At 41.3% G+C, this 20,901-nt stretch overlaps 1 protein-coding gene across 6 annotated transcripts in view; it reads right to left on the bottom strand.

Moving 5' to 3' along the window:
* The window catches only part of nrxn2b (neurexin 2b), a gene marked incomplete at both ends in the record, with an annotated part of 555,176 nt that overhangs the window by 473,519 nt on the left and 60,756 nt on the right, over positions 1-20,901 (bottom strand). The gene's annotated exons all lie outside the window — the stretch shown is intronic.

The raw sequence follows: 20,901 nt of genomic DNA, 5'->3' as shown, positions 1-20,901 counted from the left end.
AGCAGCAGCAGGCCGAACAATGGAAGGGCACTCCTTAAAGCAACTGGAGTAAAACAATGGTTACGGCAGCAGTATTTACAACCACGACAGCATATATAATAGCTCTCACTGTTTGACGTACCAGCGTTAATGCAGCACCTGTACAGGTGATCATCAGGGACAACATGCCTGACAGGAGGGAAACTAATAGCAAAACATGTGTTTAAACATCATAGCTAGCCCGGTCATGCACTGTAAACAAACACGAGCAGGTCTCCGGGATAGAATTCTTGAAAGCAAACCTCACACACACACTGAGAAATTTAACGTAGCAGAACAAAAATAAAACATGGTCTTAACTATGGCCTAAAGCAAGGTTTACTCCAAAATCGACCTAAAGGCTCAAACAAATTGGATTTAACCCGAGGCAGCACAACATATCAACAGCATTATGTCTGTTGGACTACAAGTCCCAAAAGGTCAAATCGTTTCAAGCCAGCTGGTCTTTTCTTTGATCTATACCGATTCAAACATAAGACTCCTGGCACAACCAGCAATCAGCTCAATCAAATAAACCCTCCACCATCAAGGAAGTGCAGTAGCATTGCCTTGGAGTGGTTTACTTTGGTTTGGAGAAGCAGCGTTCAGCTTTTCTGCTCCACATATCTGGAACAAGGTCCCTGAAAGCTGCAGGTCTGCTGAGACCCTCAGCTCCTTTAAGTCCACATTGAAGACTATTCGGTTTGCTGCTGCCTTTAATTGAACCAGATTCAATTACTGCATCTCACTACTGCATTTTATTTCTTAAACTGCAACTTTTATTCAACTTTTATTTTTTATTTTGCTTTTTCTACTTTTATTTTGCTTTTTGATTGTTTTAATGTTTTCTTAACTGTTTTTAAATCTGCATTATGTTTTGATGCTTTTAATGGTTTTATGTGAAGCACTTTGAATCGCCTTGTTGTTGAAATGTGCTATGCAAATAAACTTGCCTTGCCTTGGAATATCAGTATTTACCAAAGTAAACACGGGTCCAAAGTGCAGTAAATATTCTGCAATTAAAAAGTCAATGAAACGCATTTCAGAAATGAAAAGATTTACCACAATATCACAGACGATTTTCCACAATGCTTGAGATTCATTAGTTGGTATCGTATTGACCTGCATTGAGTAAAAACCTTCTTTTAGAAAGAAATGTTGGAATTCTTCACCCACTAAACGCTGCAAAAAGGACATACAGTCCTTAAAGAAGCACTAATCAACGGCAAAACTTCAGCTTCCGTGCACAGCAGACGTACTAGGGTTCGTCTCTGGGAGGTCTGTGCATAGGCATTTAAACCGTGGACTGGCTTACTGAAGTGCTTGACAGCTAGGTTGCCTAAACATCCAGTTGCTGCACTGAACAGATAGTGTCTAATGTCCAAGGAAATAACACGCAACTGGGAGCTCGCTGCAGCTGGAATGCAGTCTACGCCACCACCAGCCAGCAGGTAAATCACAATGCAAAGACTACAGGAGCTTGAATGAGTCTTGAATATAAGCCTTCCCTATTGTCTTCTTCCTTAATAACATCTGTGATTCAGGGGCCGGGGAAATATACAAGCAGAGTGTTTTATTTATGTGGCTGCAGTCCGTTTCCAGCCGGCCCTTTGCAGGGAGTCCAATCATTCTCACTCTGCCTCCCTCTGTTTTTGTTCCCTTGCTCATAATCCATTAAGGAGATAAGGCGAAGGCTCCTGCAATGAAACAGAACGGCACATTCGCTGCGTACGAAGTCATTCAAATACACCGAGCACCCACCGCAGCCTCATCCAGCTCAAGCTGGCAAAAGACAGTGTGACTGAGAAGAAGAGAAAAGGTAAAGAGAAGGTCAGAACAGACGCGCAGAGGAAAGGACAGCGCAATGGCCCCGAGTTGTCAAATGGCGTCCGCACAGCCAGTGTTAACCAGAGATGATTCACAGACAGGTGTGCAGCACAGTGGCTGAGGAAAGCCAGAAATCAATCAAAAAGGGAAATGCGTTCCAAGGTGACGTATCAGGAAGGCCATGATTTAACTGGTGCAACATGCCAAACAATTTTCAACATTTTTACATGCATACTAACACACAGCCAGTCACACACATGTTCTCCTGGCAGAAGCACAGGATGCCAGACTCTGTGCCAGATTCTGTTCAGGATGTGACGGGTTTCGCCATCAAGTGGTCAGAGAGAGAGAGAGAGAGAGAGAGAGAGAGAGAGAAACAGAGAGAGAGAGAGAAACAGAGAGAGAGAGAGGGTAGTGGGAGAGAGAGAGAGAGAGAGACAGAGGGAGAGAGAGACAGAGGGAGAGAGAGAGAGAGCGAGAGAGACAGAGAGAGAGAGAGACAGAGGGAGAGAGAGAGAGAGACAAGCCACACGTACTGGGGACGTCACGAAATCAGAGCCATCCTTTGAGTCTCCACATCTCCTTGACATCTGAGCATTTCATTACATCCTTAATTCTGCGGTGAGTACAGATGGGAGTGCCTGACGGAACCGGCGCCGATTGGTTGGTTATGATTGAGTGGCAGATGGAGCGGGGTCATAATTCTGCCATTAGGAGGAGACATGCTTACGTCTTATCTGGCCGACTCCTCTTCCCCTCGGTTTTCCACCCATTTCCCCACCTTTTCTTGGCTCCCCGTCTCCACATCCAGCCCTCCATCGGCCAGCTGCAGCTGCCTCCTGCTCTCTTCTTCCTCATCTGCCACTTTCAGGTCTGATGAACAAAGGCCACTATTGTTGAGCAAACTACTGATTTCATTCTAATGACTGTTGGCGGCTCAGACACCAGTGTCAGATAGTGCCAGACACTGGATGATTAAGATAAGGGCAGGCAATGTCAACAAGGGATGTATGTATGCATCAGCTCATACTACACCAGACTGATGCATTCCTTTTGTTTAATGCAAATGTAAATGATACAAATGATACAACTGTGGGTAAGACTGTGGTGTACTGCATGTCTTTGTTTTGAATGCAGCAGTCAACAGGTACAGCATGTTCTTGAATGACCTTGTAAGCCATTTCTCTATAGCATGCACGCGCAAACAGATGTGCCGGGTCTTAGAAAAACACAATTAGTAGGGACGGAGAAAAATGGTAGTAATCACCATTATCATCTTCTGCACTTCCTCTCACTTCCTCTCTCCCTCGATCATCAGATGGCCACATAGACTCGAGTCAGAAGGAGGAATGTGTTCCTCCACATCCCCTGTGGTGCAGGGCTGGCATGTTAAATAGCATCCCCCTCTGATTACTCTCACCAGCATATGGCCGCCACACTTTACGTGCCTCCTGAAGGAACATGCCATGCCATTAAAAACATATTTCTGGACGACACAGACTTTAGAGCATTACTAAAAAGCAAGAACTATCGAGGTATATAAAAGTCGGGAAGTATAAAATAAGAACAATGAATGCTGGGTGCACCCTTGGCAGATAAACCACACAATATCTTGACACAACCACAAATCACTTGCTTTTACTAGGCCTGGGCACAGATAAAGTTTTACTGCGTAATCATTGCTGTATGTCTCCCATTGCCAAAAAGTGCAGGCACGGCCCTCGAGGGCTCAGAAACAATCCAGGGCAATTTGTAAAAACATCTGCTTAAAAGACGTGGGGAAATGGTTCGGATTGAATGTGAATAATATTCATCTCGGTAGGCCGATCCATAATGCATAGTGTCTTTGAACAGCTTAAGTAATATAGAAACTGTGGCAGAATTTAAAGTGCTTTAATAATTCATTTTGGGTATCTATTCTATGAGAGAGAGAAAGAACAAGATAGCGGGAGGTAAGGGCCTGAGAAGACCTCTGCAATCTGGCTGAGAGTTATAGACTGATGTTGAAGGCTTCCGTGTCTTACAACGCTTTAAATTATTAACAATGAGCTTTCCCGTTTCAAAGGGAAGACTTAGGTTCTATACTTTAACATCAAGAGAAATCAAGTGAAAATCTTGCTCACTGGGTCCACATCGCTTACAGACTGGAGTCATTGACTGCAGCTCGCTGTGATTTTAATAAAGGATAGAAGACAGACGCCACTTTCACACACGGATACAAATTAGAAGTCTCTTTCATCCCATGAAGCTGCAGCTCTCCGTGTGTGTGTGTGTGTGTGTGTGTGTAAGGACGAAATGTACATATGTGCTCTAAGGTAGTTGCTGTACTACAGACGTGGAAATAGTTCATTTCTGGTTTACAGTTTGCATTCCGAGTACAGAATTAACTTGTTTGCAGTTTCATTACAACGATGACATGATCGGATCAGTAAAGTCAAGCTCGTCTGAACGCTCCTCTGTGGTGCCCCTGGGCTCCTTTCAAATCTCTGTGTTTGTCTGCTGCAATGTGAACACATTCTGTAGTAGTTTCAATCAAGATGTCTCATTGATGTTTTGGCCCAAAAAAGCAAACAGCGGCACACTGACACCCAATCAAATAGCTACACGGAGACTGGGAAAATATTGAAGTCAGTGTTTCTTCAAGTTCTGCGTCTGTCTGTCCAGTATGAACACCGGGTCAGCGGGTCAATGCAGTGTCTTCTGTTTGGCACGCACAGTACATCCATAAGATTCTGAACGGTTGTTTTGAAGATTAGATTTGGATTTACAGCAAGTTGCTATATTAATATTAGTCAGCTACTGGGTGCAAAAGTCCAATGTTAAGAGCTGTTGAGAAGCCTGGGTGCAGCATGCACTAACCAACATGCCAACGTTTGATAGGCTGAGTCACCTGTCCATCATCAAACACCATCAAAGTCTTTATGACACAATTACTAAAACAACATTAAACTAAATAGGATATCATGGCACTTATGGACTGGATATAGCAACACATATAAAAACATCTTCATGTCTTGGTTTGATTTGTTGGTTCCTGGCAGAGTGCCCTAGATTCTCAAGGTATCTGAATAAAAACTCTTGTACTCTTTTCACAGCATTTCAGAATTCACCTCTGCGTTTGTCTGCGCGTGCATGCGTTTGATTTCCTTTGGAAATACCACTGGGAACTGTTGACCCCAAGCGAGGAGGCACTTAAGCTGAGTGAGTGAAGCATTAAATCTTTATGGTCACTTTCCGCTTTACACAGCAGCAACAGCCATCATCTGTCAGGAGCGATGCACTAAGTTGTTTGGAAGACTGTCAAGTGATGTGATTTATTATTCAAAGTTACAATTAGAAAGGGCCACACTACATAATTAAGATTGGACAAACCAAGGTTTTTTTTTATTTGTTTTTTTTATTTAACCTTTATTTAACCAGGAGGTCCCATTGAGATTAAAAATCTCTTTTTCGAGGGAGACCTGGCCAAGACAGGCAGCAGCATAAAAAACACAGTTATAGACAGAAAACACAGAACAAGACAAGTTAAAAGAAACTAAAAGCTAAGAGCTAAGAAACAGTGACGTAGAGTTAATTTAAGAAACATTTACATTTTTGGGAACATGCCTCTATTTCTTTCATTCGAGATTTAAAAGCAGTCAGTGATATTAGTTCCCTGAGCTTTAAAACATTCTGCAACATATTCCATGATGAGGGGGCAGAGTACCCAAAAGCCCTTTTTCCCATATCCATTCTGGCATTTGAAACAGTGAGCATAAAAAAGTCCAGAGATCGTAAAGAATATTGTCCGACACTTCTCTGGTTGATGCAAACACACAGGTAGCTTGGGAGCAGACCAAGGACTGCCTTATAAATAAGGGTGTACCAATGAGAGAGCCTACGGGTGGCCAAAGCAGGCCATCCTACCCGAGAGTATAACTCACAGTGATGAGTCAGAGCCTTACAGTTTGTAATGAACCGCAGCGAAGCATGGTAAGCTGCGTCCACCCTACGAAGACAGTTAGCAGAGGCATGCATATAAAGAAGATCACCATAGTCCAACACAGGTAAAAAAGTAGCAGCAACTAATCGCTTTTTTACATTATTGGAAAAGGACAGCTTATTTCGAAAATAAAAACCCAGCTTCAACCTCAACTTTTTCACCAGGTACTGTACATGTGGCTGAAAAGTGAGGGAGTCATCAATCAGAATACCCAGATATTTATAAGAGTCAACGACCTCTATTTCACTCCCTTCAAGAGTGACCACCGAGGGGATATTCTGTGGCCTACTCCGACTGTTTGAAAACAACATAAGTTTAGTCTTATCTGTATTTAAAACAAGTTTCAGTTGAAAAAGTGTATCTTGAACAACATTAAAAGCATTTTGCTTTAAGAGTAGTCCTGCCAACGCTGCCATGAAAGATAATCCAAAACATTAACGCCTGTCTCGACTTTGGAGCCATAGTTATGATGTTTTAAGTTCTGTCCTGATATACTGCACAATTCAAATATGAACATTGCATACTAAATTGGCGATGTAACATGGGGCTTACCCATATTGCAAACACTGAGTGTTGTTTATTGGCTAAATAACTGTCTATTCTGTATATGGGGAGATCACAATTAAGTCTTTCAAGGGAAAATATCTCATATCGAGATATTATGCTCCCCCACATCTCCTAATTAACTGCATAACGCTGAGTGAATCACTTTGACTCGCACATTTTGTTCATTAAAACACCGCTAATATGTCATGGGATATGTCTGGATAAATAAATCAGGGCTTGGAGATTGGTGAGGGGAAGAGATCTGAACAGTTGCCGTTCCGTCTTAATTAAACAGTTCATGAATAAATAGGTCCTCCATATGTCGAGCTGGAGAAGTTTGACTAATTTCATGTTTTAGTCATCGGAGCTCACACACAGAAGGGATGTTGATGATTTCTTCACTTATCCTAATTTACACAAAACAGACTAAAGATACTCAGAGGAGCTTCAGGTCTTTTACTCGCTCTTGCAAAAAAGCCCACTTCAAATGAGGGGCTGTACCAACACTGAAAACAAATATGGAACATAGCATCATCATGTCCTCGAGAGTTTATCTTCTAACTTATGTCCTTCCATTGTTTGTACTTCTTCCAGTGACCAAATATTTGGGGTTTCTGGACCGGCAGAACCATGCTAGGTCCATCCTGCGAAAACCAATCAATTTTTTGTCTGACCTCCATTTTCCTTTCATTTATGAGGTCAAAACTAATCATCCGACCTCACTGAGATCTGGTGTCCTCTTCTCAAAGTATCCATCCGTCCTTCCTCTCCTCTTCCTAATCTACAACTACCAGTGCTGCAGATGCCGGTGACGACTGCTCCATCCTCCCTCTTTTAACAGTCAATTTAATGGAATGAATGCCTCCGATTGCCGCTCCTGGACTCTACTCATTAGGGAAGCTAAAAGTGGGGAGTGGGCAACGGAAATGCATGCCGTCAGTTAAAGTATTTTATTTTTTATCAGGATGCTGGAAGCTGTAATTGCAACGTCAGATGGGATGGAGAGTACAGCAGCATTGATGGAAGGAAGGAAGCCAGTCCTCAAGTGGGCGATTAGCACATGGACCCCCCCCCCCACCCTCCCTATGTACAAAACCATTAAAAAAAAACTCAACCCTCCACACACATAACCTACTCAAAGCCACAAGATTTCTTTCAAGTCCTTGTTCCTCAATTTGCACCACTGGCTCTTGGAAGCTTTTAGATTGACCGTGTAGTTTCATACAGAGTTCCATGTCTATGATATCCAGAATGAAAGGATGATAATAACTTCCAGTTATCAAGTATCAATATCTACAAATAAGGGAGATTGCTCCAAAATCAAGGGAGTGATAACATAAATAATTATCCTTCACTTGTAATAAAAGAAAGCTCATTCACAAAGTATTAAAAAAGATTGGTAGAGGCAGATCTTTATATATATATATATATATATAAATAATTGTCGCCTGTATTGCGAAAGTAAACCCATGTCAGTGAGATAAAGTAAAAACAACAAAATCCCCTGGTCCTCTGAGCCATGGAATCTCAAGTCAAGGCAAAGTAATCTACAGGGACATTAGTGTAAAATAGCACCTTGCCTTGAGCGTTTGTTGATGTTTAATGTTTCATTTTGACAATTTTCACCCTTCAGCCGGCGTTTAGAGCACACATCCTGTTCCTCTCCACTAACGGCACGGCAGTGAACTGTAGTTTCGTGGTAGGGATAAAATAAAATCGTAATGACTTTTCCTAGAAATGCGGCATCCCGTCAGGGCAACTTCCTGCCTTGTGTCAGGGGGTGGGTCTCAGCAGGTAACTACAAAAACATCCCATAATGGAGAATTAATGTCTTCCAACTGAGACGATGCACTAACTACATTTAGCTCATTGGGTCGGGTAAACACCATTAGACCATGGATTCTGCAGTGCTTCTGGAAGTTCACTCATTTGAGAGAGTGTGTTAGATAAGTATGGCTAAATTTAAGGAAATTGTGTAACAAATGTATTCATAATTCATGAGCCTATTTTCTGATGCTGGAATACTCTTTGTGGGGAACAATATGCAGCTTGATTTAACTGAGATTGTAAAGTCTCAACTGGCATATCCTCCTTACTCACAACAGCATAATGGTCTGTTTCTTTGCTGCATAATGGTGAATGAAATTGTTTAGAAGAAGGTGAAGTTGCTAAAGCATACTTCCTAAATGTCCTTAAAGCAAGATACCAGTTCTGACAATCAGATTCATTTAGTAATTCACTTTTTGACACACTCAATCAAAAAAAGGCCACTTCAACTATTGTCATGAATTTGAGCATTCTTAAGAAAACGTGTGTCAAATATTTGCGATAGTACGAATACACGTGTATGTGGGTTCAGTTAATGGGAAATAAATGGAAAAGGTCAGAGACTAGTGACTATAGTGAGAAGAAGTGAGAAGTGGTCTTAATATGAAAAGTATGGCCTAATGTATAGATGTTGTCAAGCCATCTCTTTTAAATGCAAGGCCACACCAGAAAGTGGAAGAGCTCAACCCTAAATTAAGGAAACAAATCTCAAGTTGTTGTTCCCAGAGACAAAACAGTATCTCGTTTAGTTTCAGCCGCTGAGCAAAAAGCCCTGCTGCTTGCTTTCATCTTGCCAAGCTCTAATTAAGCAAACTGAACAAATACCAGCGAGCGAGAAGTCCTCTGCATATTCAAACAAAAGGACTCCTGAGTTCGAGCGAGGGAAAAGGAGCTAAAGAGAGGGAGAAAGAGAGGAGAGAGCTGATCACAAGAAAATTAAACGGCACTGAACCTTGTAAACAAATATTTCAACAATGTTAAACACAATGCAGGAGATGTCTAGTGCCGCTGTGCTGTGAAATAGCCCGGCTCCGTTTGGAATGGAGTTTCACGTATGATAGGCGCTGAGAAAAAACGCAACTAAGGAGACAAAAAGAAATCAAGCGTGTGTGTGTGTGTGTATTTGTGAAGGGGTATCAGTAACACAATGTTAATACAAACTTTTATATATATAAAGTGACACATAAATGTAACCAGAGATTAAAGGGATAGTTGTGTGTTTTGACGTGTTATTCCTGTCATTGTTTTCCAAATTAGGGCATGCCGACTGCCATCACTATAGGTAGTAGACACTGACTATAGATATGTACCTCACTTCAATTTTTGTTACTATCCCTTAGAGCAGAATCCATATTTCTGCTCATCATCCAACCTGCCTGGAAATGCCTAAAGCCCGTCATTGCCTTCATTAATAATTTCTCCTTTAGCAATGTGGCGCGTTCCACCTTGAAGTGTCAGCTATATTTCCCAGAAATAGCTTCTCGTCGGCCCAAGAACGTTGAGGTGAAAGAGAAATAACTGACGCAAATCCATTTCTTTCCCCTCAATGTCGGAGAATTGTTTTCTTTCAAAGTTTTCTTTCTCTTGAAAGTCTCTCGTCACTTTTAAGGCCTTTTGTGGACAAATGCATGATATGCTGCAGACCAAACCTTGTTGGCATAGCAACAGGCTCCAGTATCTTTTCTACCATGACGATGGCCATACTGGTGTATTCACATTTTGCTTCACATTCCCCCGCTCTCTTTGTCTTTCTTTAGACTCTTTTTTACTTTCCCTCCTCCCCGTTTCTTAACCTTCATCAGCTTTTCGTCTTTTGCCCTCCCTTTTTTTATATGGCATCACTCTGGAGATCACTTTTCCCTGTCAGGGTGTCTTTCGCGGCAAGTAATTAAGATTGCCATTGTGTGTTTTTACTACATTATATATCCAAGTCAAGGGTGTTTTGCATTTGAATACGTTTATACAACTGAATAAGATAATCCTGTAATTAAATTAAGGGTACATTTGAATCAGTAATGATGTACACAAAACAGTGTCTCCTGGTCTATTGCCTAGAGAGGTAAACTCAGCAGAGATTGCAGGTATAGGGCAATGGACTTGACCCTTTGAGAAATCTTCCCACTGCAGCAAAATTGCCTTTTGGAGGTAAATCCTTTTTATACAGTCAGGAATCCTGTAGCCCATTAAGTCCACATTACCACGGCTGTATTGTTTAACTTTAAACATTTGTCAGAATACTCAACAACACTGATGAAATACAGATAAGTGGAATTAACAAGGCCTGCAATAATTAGCATCTTATTACGTTACTATACTCAAAAACAAGCAAATCGAAATACGAGTTGCACAGAATAGAACTCAAGGGAACCAACAGAACTAGAGACCAAACTGAGATTGTTATATTGGCAGATCAAATTCAGATTAATTTCTCTGGCGCTTGGCTATCCAGAATAACACGAAGAAGAAAAGATTATTGGAGTAACCGGTTAACAAGGAGCTCTCTGGAGACACAAGCCTCTGGTGCTCGAAGTCCATGTTATCTCGCAGCCACAGCTGATGTGGGTATGCATGTGCAAAGGTGTACCTTAGCCAACGCCTTTGAGACTTTGATACTGTACGGAGAGCAAACACTGTCATGGTTACTGCCGCCAAAACCCTCACCACCACCGTTGTTTTGGCTAGCGCCCCTACTGTGTAGGATTGCTAAATCGGACAGGGCTGTTATGCGAGGCTACACTGATCCCATCTGTCACAACTTCACCTTCAGATCCGCCACGCTGTTTCGAGCCCCACGATAGCTCTTTAAGAAAACGACTCAATCTGTTCTCTGGGCTATTTTTGCATCCTTTGCATTATTTCTCTCCAACGGGGACAAGATGGGAAGCATAGAGCTGCAGGTTGCTTGACACATAGCAATATGTTCACTCGGATTCGTGAGGTGGGCAGCCCTAACTACCTGATCTGCAATCCCGCCCTCCACCCACTCCCTCCACATCCTGGCGATCGATCAGAAAAGGCTTGGTGCATCCTGAGTCACCAGCTATTTGGCACCAAATGCCCTCATCCCCTCCATGGCAGTCGTTCGGAGTAGTCTGACAGTGGCTGAATACCAGTCGCAGCTGGATCAGCTCATCCCCAGGGGGCCCAGAGGAAACTGGATTAGTGGCTCAGAACGCACAAGAGAGAGGGAGAGAGACCCCTGAATATGCTGTCTTTGTCCCTTACTGTGTGTAGTGGCAGGGGGTCATTACTTGCTCACCAATTTACAAGTCGAAGAGAGCGCAGATAAGACACTTATAAAGGAAGCTGCTTGTAATGGAATTTTCCCATCGCAGTAGTTTGACTTGTATTGGATATTAGCCTGGAAAAAATAAATAATTAAATCTCCTGTAGATTAAAGTTGGGTTGGCAACGTTTTAAAGATTGTTAGTTTTTGAAAATGCTCGCCTGAACAGCGAGCGTCACTGTGACTGAGAAAGGAAAGTAAAGAAGAACGACGTAAACGGAGTAGCAACTCCACTCTTTGATACAAGAACAGTCTCTGTGCAGTAAGGTGTAAAAACACCAAAGCCATGACTGGTTAGCACCAAAGATATCGCGAAAATCTGAAAAAAAAGTGAGTAAAGGAAAAACAAGCGTCCTGAGGATTGCCGCTTTAATTCATGATACTCTAGGAATGCTAATGTAGCGGCTCCAGGCACAAATAACTCAAATCCCCTGTGGCCATCCACTGCTCTCCTTTGCCTAATAGAACTTATTATTATCTGACAGTATAAAAAGATTGATTCTTGATCCACAAGAGTGATAACATTAGCATGTGTTAAATAGTCGGGACATGTACACCGAGGTGTCAGGACTAGCTAAAAACCACTGTTGAGTTTCTGACATTAGGACGCCAGGGATCAGACTGACGTTACTTGTCTGGATCATCTAGTATCTCTGAAGCCTAAAACATACGGACTCGTGTGAATAGTAACCAACCAAGATAGTCTCTCGCTCTCTCGCTCTCTCGCTCTCTATCTACAATCATGTAAAAAAGAATTGAACACAAGGTCACTGAACTACTAAATCCAATTATATGCAATTATATAGTGTGTCTTATACCAAAGAAAAGAGCTTCACCTGACCAGAAGTTTTTGGAAGGAAGGAATTGAAAAAGGAAGCAGTTTGCTCAAAGGAATACACTCCTATGACCATTTCTCTCGGATGGGCCTCTTTATGAAGTTCTGTGTCTGGCTCGCATGTATCTGCTTGCCAAGTTGCAGAGATAGACAAAAAATATAAGATCAAACACGCAGCAGAATCTTCAAATGTTAAGTTAGAGTATTTTACCAGTATAAATGAACTCAACCTCACATCTAATCTGCAGTACCATGGCAGCATTTCAGAATCCGAAGCACCAACTAAACATACCAAAATGACTCATGTCCATAACTGCGAATGTCTCAGTGCAGTGCATTCAGCACCAACTCAAGGCTAAGCATCGTGATGTGCAGCAAGTGGTGACGGTCAACATCAAGCCAAACCAGCCACAAGGACATGAGGTGGTTGTGAAAACTGAAAGTAATAATATTAAAGCAAGGAATGCCTTGATTTTTGATGCTATACTGGATACATGTATTTATTAACACCAACAGCTAGACAAAAAACTGTGTGGACTGCAACATGTTTCCATAAATGAGAAATGTACATGAACGGATTAAAAAGCGTAAAAAATACAATTCCAAGACTGATGTACTGTACTGTGTTTTCTTTTAAAGAATAAAGTGGATACACAATATTCATGTTGAAGGCAGTATCTTACAAACATACCATATTAGTGATGTAGATCAATTCCCATATAAGCTCCTGTAATTAAAATGAATTGGTTGGCTAAATAAGGCACCTAAAACTGGGATAAAGATTGATACCAGCTGTAGTGGAATGGATCTGTCTTGGAAAAAGAGTCAGGCAGCCAAATCAATAACTGTTTCTGAGTATTTCATCAGTGTCAGTAACAAAAGCATATAATTAGAGCTGCCTCAGAAATACCAAAATCAATCAAGGTGGGTTTTGTTGCCCAGGCTTATCACTGACAATCCAACCCTTTTTGTGTGTGTGTGTTGTTTTTAGTTAACAAGGCGGTAGCGCTGCCTCGTCTGCATAGCAATTCCCCCCAGACACTGCCTCCATGAAAAGATTCTGTTTGCATTCACCTCCCATATTGCCTCCGTTCTCCCCACCTTCTCTGCACATTAAGTATCTGCCGGCTCTTCCGCATTTACAGAAAGCGAGGGAGCTCAGGGAGGAGGCGGAAGAGTGATCAGTGTCATCTCCACTTCATTTCTATGATCAACAGCGCCTCTCGGGGCTCCAACCAACAGATCTGGGTACCCGGCAGTTCTGAACAGGCGCCATCTGCCACTGTCATCCCCCAGGCAGGGCAGCAAGCTGGGGCTGAGGCTCTACGCTGGCGCGGCGGAGAATATGAGTGTATAACTGTGTGAGCGCATCACCCCAAGTTACCGTGTGCGGATATACATATTAATGAGCATCTGTGTTTACGGGGAGCACTCTTGTCGAAATGCTTTTTGCGTTTTCACACAGTATTGAAATAGCGCAGTGAAACAGGTGTGTCTGTGCGCATCTTTGTGATGTAGCTCGTGCACATGTGCTAAAATTAACTGAGAGAATCCCTGATCATCTCCAGAAGGAGAAACTAACTAACAAAAGGGACCAAAGGTGGTGCTGCAATGGGAGTTCTTAGACAAAGTGATGCAGTGGGGGAATGCTACACATGTGTACATGTGTTTAAAATCAAAACTACAACCAGTATTTAACTATTCAGTCATTTTTTTGTTGGAGGTAATTCAAATTTCAATTTTGGAAATAGTAAATGCTTTAAATAAAAAAATAATTTTCAACCCTTGAGATTACAAACATGCATACAACACACCAAACCTTTTGGAAATACTTCTTATCCATTAACAAATAAAAAATGCAAAAAAACAATGCAAATTTGTTAGGCATTCAAAATGAATGCCTTAAATTAAACCGAATAACACATGTTGCATGCTATATAGTACATCTCTGTTCATTACACACAGGTTTGCGTTCCAGTATCCCCCCAAAAAATGATATGCATTACAGCACTAGTAACTTGAAAATTAATATCTTCATAGGTGCTTCGTATTTCAGCCCAGGCAACTCCATTCTAACAGCAAATCAAAGTCTTAATATCAATTTATGCCACTTTCAGTTGGTTACTCTGTAACAGTGTCAGCTGATAGTATAACCTATGTCCACAATGTGAGTGGCATGCCTATATACATATCACACAAATTACTAAAACATTTCCATAATGATATAAGGACATTTTTGGGGGTTTTGGGTTTTGAGGTCTCCGTGTCCTTTTTTTCTGGACAATATGCGTGTGTGTGTGTGGGCGTGTGTGTGCGGATTGCTCTCCTTATCTCCTTCAGGCAGGCCACTCTGCCGACATACACTCCAAAGAGCCCCTAGTTGTCATTCATGGCGTCACACAGCCCCGAAAAAATGTCAGCATAAGGGAAAGGGGAGAGACAAAGGGAGAGAAATACACACAGAGAAAGTGGTGAGTGGTGAAGGTTTGAAGCTCAACAAACCACCACGCTACCTCAGTGGGGTTCCGTTATCTACTCGGTTATACCTCGTACTTGCAGCACCACCCGCATACACACACATATGCGGTGCTGCAGGCCAGATCTGGTCTATGCCAACGAGCCTCGCAGACCAAAAGGGGTCAAAATGGGCTGTTATGACAGATGTGTGCGAGGGGACGCTTTTTGAAGGAGTTCACGTTCAAAACATCTGCTCAAAATGTCATTGGAATTATGCTAATTAACAGTAGAAAGAAAAGTGCTCCCACACTTACTGTAAAATGCTGTGAATGTTAAACTGCCTGTAGGGTCTTCAAGGTAAATGCAATGTTACATTAGGATATGCATGTTAAGCCACGCTAAATTGTATTTTAGCTAAATGCTAATTTAAAGCTACATCAAACTCAAAGTCCTGAAATTGTAATTAAATAAATCAGCAAAGATATTTTCAAAAATAATGAAATCTGATCATTAGCTTGTCATCAGCTAGTTAGAGTTGTGGTAGAGAATGGTAGCTTTCCTTCTGTAGTGTTGAATGAACTAACTAGTAACATATGTTCTAGTAAGAAGATTAACATTTATATGCAACATAGATTTCACCCAGAGCCCAATACAAAACAAGATTTAGTTCAGGACATGGCAGTGATTTATTTTCTAAAATCAATTGTGATTTTGCACTTCCTTAATTGTTGGGACTCCTGTCATGATGAACTAATTTGTGGCATGTGGTCACATTCACCAATCATGTCTGTCATGTGAGATCATATTCCTATAAACCTCACACCCTGTTGGAAAAGTTGATGATGCTGATGTAACAATGAAACGAGTTGGATAAAAAAAAAGTACTATAAGTATATCCTGCAATTGTATGTCTCCACCACGCAGTCAAGTTGTACTTTACATCCATGTCACCATGCAACCTTTTCGACTTGTTTTCTGAAATTGTCATTATAAGCATAGAAATCTTTGGCTTATGGACAAAAATGTGTTTTCTCAGGTCACAGTGACCTTGACCTCTGAACAAGTGAGCGGACAACCTGAAATCATAACGGCTCAGGCCACGGCTGTCGATGGCATGGACACAAAGATTATCTCTTTGGTTAAAGCAACCCAGCTGAGCTCCTGCCAGCAAAAAGCAGGTGTCTGCAAAGTTAAAAGGAGTGAATCCACACACTGCTAGAGACAATGCAAAGCGTCCCCTTGATGGTTTTTTACAGTAATTATATGATGATGAAATGCTTTGTGGGAGACACAACCACACTCAGGTGAGCGTGAGAGCTTTATCAGCTATAAATTGCAAATCTCACGCATGTGAAGAAGACTCCGTCCATGTTCCTATCTTTATCTTTCTTTATATATTTCTCTGTGACACACTCGCACACACACACGGAGCAGAGCACTGTGCGTATACTTATCTACCAGGTTCTAGCTGAATGGCATTGGTGCGATTACCATCTTGTGGCAGCTGACAGCCTGCGTGGTGACAACGCACGCTGACGAGTGGACGGCATCATAAATAATGACTGCCATCCATTCCAACTGTCAGGACGAGCAGCGTCTCATAACGGGCCGAGAAGGCGAGGAAAACACAAACATATGCTCACATACAGAGACAGTGATTTATAACCCCTTTACCTTCCGCATGCAGGTGCATGGGTACAGACCAACACACACACACACACACTTAGACAGCACATGCCTACAAATAATACGCAAACTTTGAAAAGCACAAAGAGAAACGGACATATCCACCATATGCATTAAGAGATACCACGGAATTTTTAACGTCCATATTTGATTTGTCTTGTCATCCAACTATTCTTTTTATTTCATCTAGAAATAACTTAACCCCAAAAGGTTACATTTTTGGTTAAGAAGGGTTCAATGAGGAGTAAAGCAAGCAGACACATCTTAAGAAAGCATTGCTGTCCAGTTGCAGTTTCTTACATTGACACTTTACAGACTGGCTGTTTCCAATGTCTATTGTATCTAAAATATCGGTTAAACAACTGGTATAATTGCTTTTGGAAAAGATTAAAATATTCCTGAATGGCCTGAAATATCCAGTCGCTGTGAATCTATATTGCATTGCCACTATCGTACCCTCTCGAAAGCCCTCTGCTGCTAGGATAGATTGAAACATTCCATGTTTGTCCCTGATTTGTCTTGACGGACAGTTCCATTACAATCTCTCTCAGTCTCTGGTGTGTGCATATGCGAGTGTGCATGTGTGTGCGGGACTAACCCGACCATCTGTTCCCTGTAAGCAGTCGCTAACAGGGAGTTGTACCTGTGATGCGGAATGTATTCACGCAGGTAAGACTGTTTTGTTGCATCAGTTCCATGCTAAATGTTTTCCTTTCCATCCCATCGTTTCGGATACAGTTGAAGCACGTCATGGAAGATAATACCAAGTGCTAGTGATGATGATTATCTTGTAATTTCACTGTGGAATATTGTTTTTAAATCAAGAACGCACTTGAGCTGATTATCTCTGTGTACGTGCAGTCACACAGTAGCAACTGCATGCAGACACTCGGGTGGGGGGGTGCTCAATTCTAAAATGATGTATATTTGCTATCAATTCGGAATAATCATAAAAGTCCAACAATATCCGAAAAGACATAGTCTGTTGTTTTTTTTTAAAATCAAATTTCCATCATGATTTGTTTTGATATAATTGAGGAATCTCTTTAATTGCAAATCAAGTCAGCAACTTGACTGCTTCACCAAGATTAAATAAGATCCAAATGTAATTGCTGTTTTAATTGCTTTTTGTTAATGTATGTGACCAGGTTCATCGCTTACAGATGTGATTGGGGCATCTAGTGCACTATAAGCAGCATTGCTTTGGGTTTTATTGTATCCTTATGCGCCATCTTTTTGCTCTTCACATTGATTCCCGAGCATGTTGTCGGTGACACGTGGGGGAGGAAAACAAAAACTGTGGTGGGACACTGTTGGCTGCTGTGTGAACGTAGCAGAGTTTTTCCCTAACGATGGCTCCTCTCACGCTGCATGCTGTCAGGGCAGGCCTGCAGCCGACAGGGAAGCGATAAGATAAGAAACTGTTTATACAGCAAAGACCGAATAAATCCCATGGTAAGGACCTCACAGTGGTCTAGTGTGTATGTAAGATTGCCAAGTTGGCCTGATCGTTGTCAAGGCGTGGGGGAGTTCTTACCCTGCTGTGGGTAGCAGCTCTCCCTGCAAAACAAATACCACGTCTCCCAACAACGCGGGTCCTGATCTCTGCGATTATGGCCTTCATAGCGAGCGGTTAAGGAGAGTTCTCACCTGTTCCTCTTTGGTGGAAACATTTCCATTGTTACATTTGTCCTTCTCCCAGCACTGCATGAAAGACTTGCCGCTAGATAATCAACAGGGTTAATGTCAAGTCTGCAATGTGTGGGTGCTCATTGTATACTGTGTGTCATTAATGAAATTGAAAACAATCAAAAAAAGAAGGTAGATGTATTCACTGTTGAATTACACCTACGAATATAGATGAGTTTCTGTGCTTGCCTAGCAATCAAAAAGATACGCCGCCGCATGTGTCCGCTTAGAAAATAGGAGTCAATCAGAAGTGGTGCAGACACCGTGGGTGTCTCTTACTCTTTCAGACTTGGAAATATAACAGCCACTTTAACAATACACGCTTTGAAGACACAATAGAGAAGGCATGAATTAATTTTCTAAAGAGGCGATTCCTCTATTCAAAGACTAAGTATGGACTGATTGCAGCGGCACAATAAATAATCACATATTTTAAATCAAAGTAAATGTGGCCTTTCAAGAGACTACATACTTTATAATTGTATTGTGATCTATAGGGTTTGGGCACCTATGTGGGTTCATCATACAGGTAAGCAAGGTAACCAAAGGTAATAATTGCCTTAATCAGGCCGAAGACCTCCATCTGCAATGTCTGGAGTGGATTTGATTTGAAAAGCACTGGCTGATTGGGCACTCATGGTGTGTGAGATTTGCTCTGTTCTTTGTATTAGTATCCATTAGCTATTGATTGGGCAGTGTGAGAAGAGGAAATGGAGAGACACTTAAATAATAATAAAGAATAAATGCTGTAATACAATAAACTACCCATTTCTTGGAAAAAATACAGTTTGTGTCTGAGAAACAGTAACTTAATAAAATATATTAATTTCCACATAATCATAAAGGGCAGCAAACAGAGGCAGTGACTCGTCAAGTAAATACATGGATTTTCTTAAAACATCAGCATAAATTATATACATATTTTAAAGGAGTGGGCATTACAAAAGCTGTCAGAGCTTTCAGTATTGTACAAAACGCAGAGTGCCGTCTACTTACCAATGTAGTTCATGTCAAAGCTCATATATCTACTCACAGACACAACTTTACATCACATATTTCACTTTAAACTGCACTCATGCGAGTCTCTTAAATTAAGATTCTTTGGACATTGACTTCAGCTAATACAAATTAAATCTAGCAACAGTGAAAAAGATTAATTGAAGTGAGTATTTTTAGACATCTCTCTTAATACCAGAATTTACCAGACTGTAGGCAGTGCTTTGACTAAAAAACAGCACGAAGTATACGTGTGGCAGTTTGTCAGAGTTACAGCACCACTGTGCAACTCTCAATCGGCAGTACAACCACTTCGGAACTACGGTCATGAGAAGGGTGAGTTATCTTGTACACACATCGGTGCATTTACATACACTTAAGTAACCATGTTACTAGCAGATTTCTTAAAAGTAATGTAAACAGTAAACCCGTTTCCCATAACTGGGGTGGGGTATTAAAGACCCCTGCATGATTTATCCTGGAAAATGCAGCTTTCTTGGCCATGTATTTTATTGTTTCCAGTTGGCTGTTTACATGTATGAAGGTAGACTTCCCAGCAGAGATTCAAACACACATTTTACATAGGTTGCACTGGTGTCCCTCACTTATTCATTTAGGAGCACCAGCACATAATTAAGGTGCACCCAAATATGTGCCTTTTAGTATAATTATGCATTTTTAGTAAGCATAATTGTTGTCAATTAACATACACATTCAACATTTCTTAACATTCTTCGTTATGTTAACTACTATAAACAAATTAATAAAAAGGGTGCGGATATTTCTTTTTAGAGTCAGATGACCCAGAAGTTGGCTCAGAGGAGCCATGGAAGTCGGCAGAGTTGGGTGTTCCAAAATAAGAAAGTCTGAATACTGTTTTTCAGAACACAGATTTAAAGTATACATGTTCCTGCAGTGAATGTGCATATGTCCTGTGATTACCTGCATTATGTGGTTTCTCTACATAACTAGGTTACTTAAGTGCATTGAATTCACATCTTTACTGTTCATGTGTCCGACTGGACCACACTACAATCAGCTAGACGTCAGTCTTTACAAAAGTGGTCTGAGAGCCTTGGTAGTCATCAATCCGGTGCCATTGAAGACACAAAGCTAGGACAATTTAAATGTCACTGAATAGCCTGTAATAGTTTCTGAGTAACCACTTCATCCTTCAGAGCAAATCAAAGTTCACTGAAATGCATGGAGACAATAAAACAACAGAACAGCACACTCAAGTCAGCTACTGTCACACCGAAGAACAATGGATTAAAGATAAAAGCATTTCTAAATAAGGATCTTGCCAACTCATCTATAATAATTGTCTGCATCTCTGCTTTGCCATCAATGAGTTAAAAGGTAAATGAAGCAAAATAAAACATGTAAAGCTGGTCAGCATCACCCTGAATAAAGCCGAGTTAATTTGGGAACCCTGGATGCCTCATTTTCTGATGACTCAAATCCGAGCCCAATTTCCTGGATATTTGATGAGCAGAATGGCTGCACCAAATACCGAAACATAAAATAAATTAATCAAGATGATTCTTTGCCCTTCCAGGTAAAAAAGTCAGGCAAGTAAATTGGCATTTACTTTCCACTCAGGGGCATGCCTCCATGATTTAGTGCAAAAATACAAGAAACACAAAATATCTTGGGGACACAGAAATGCAACATATTGAAAACAGTGGAGTGAAACTGAATGCAGTTAGAGTAATCAATAACAATGCTATTTAAAGCTTGGTTAGGGTTTGT

Source organism: Taurulus bubalis (assembly GCF_910589615.1).
Source record: "Taurulus bubalis genome assembly, chromosome: 3".
NCBI lineage: Eukaryota > Metazoa > Chordata > Actinopteri > Perciformes > Cottidae > Taurulus > Taurulus bubalis.
The sequence above is the reverse complement of the archived record's forward strand: the minus strand, read 5'-3'. Positions and strand labels throughout refer to the sequence as shown.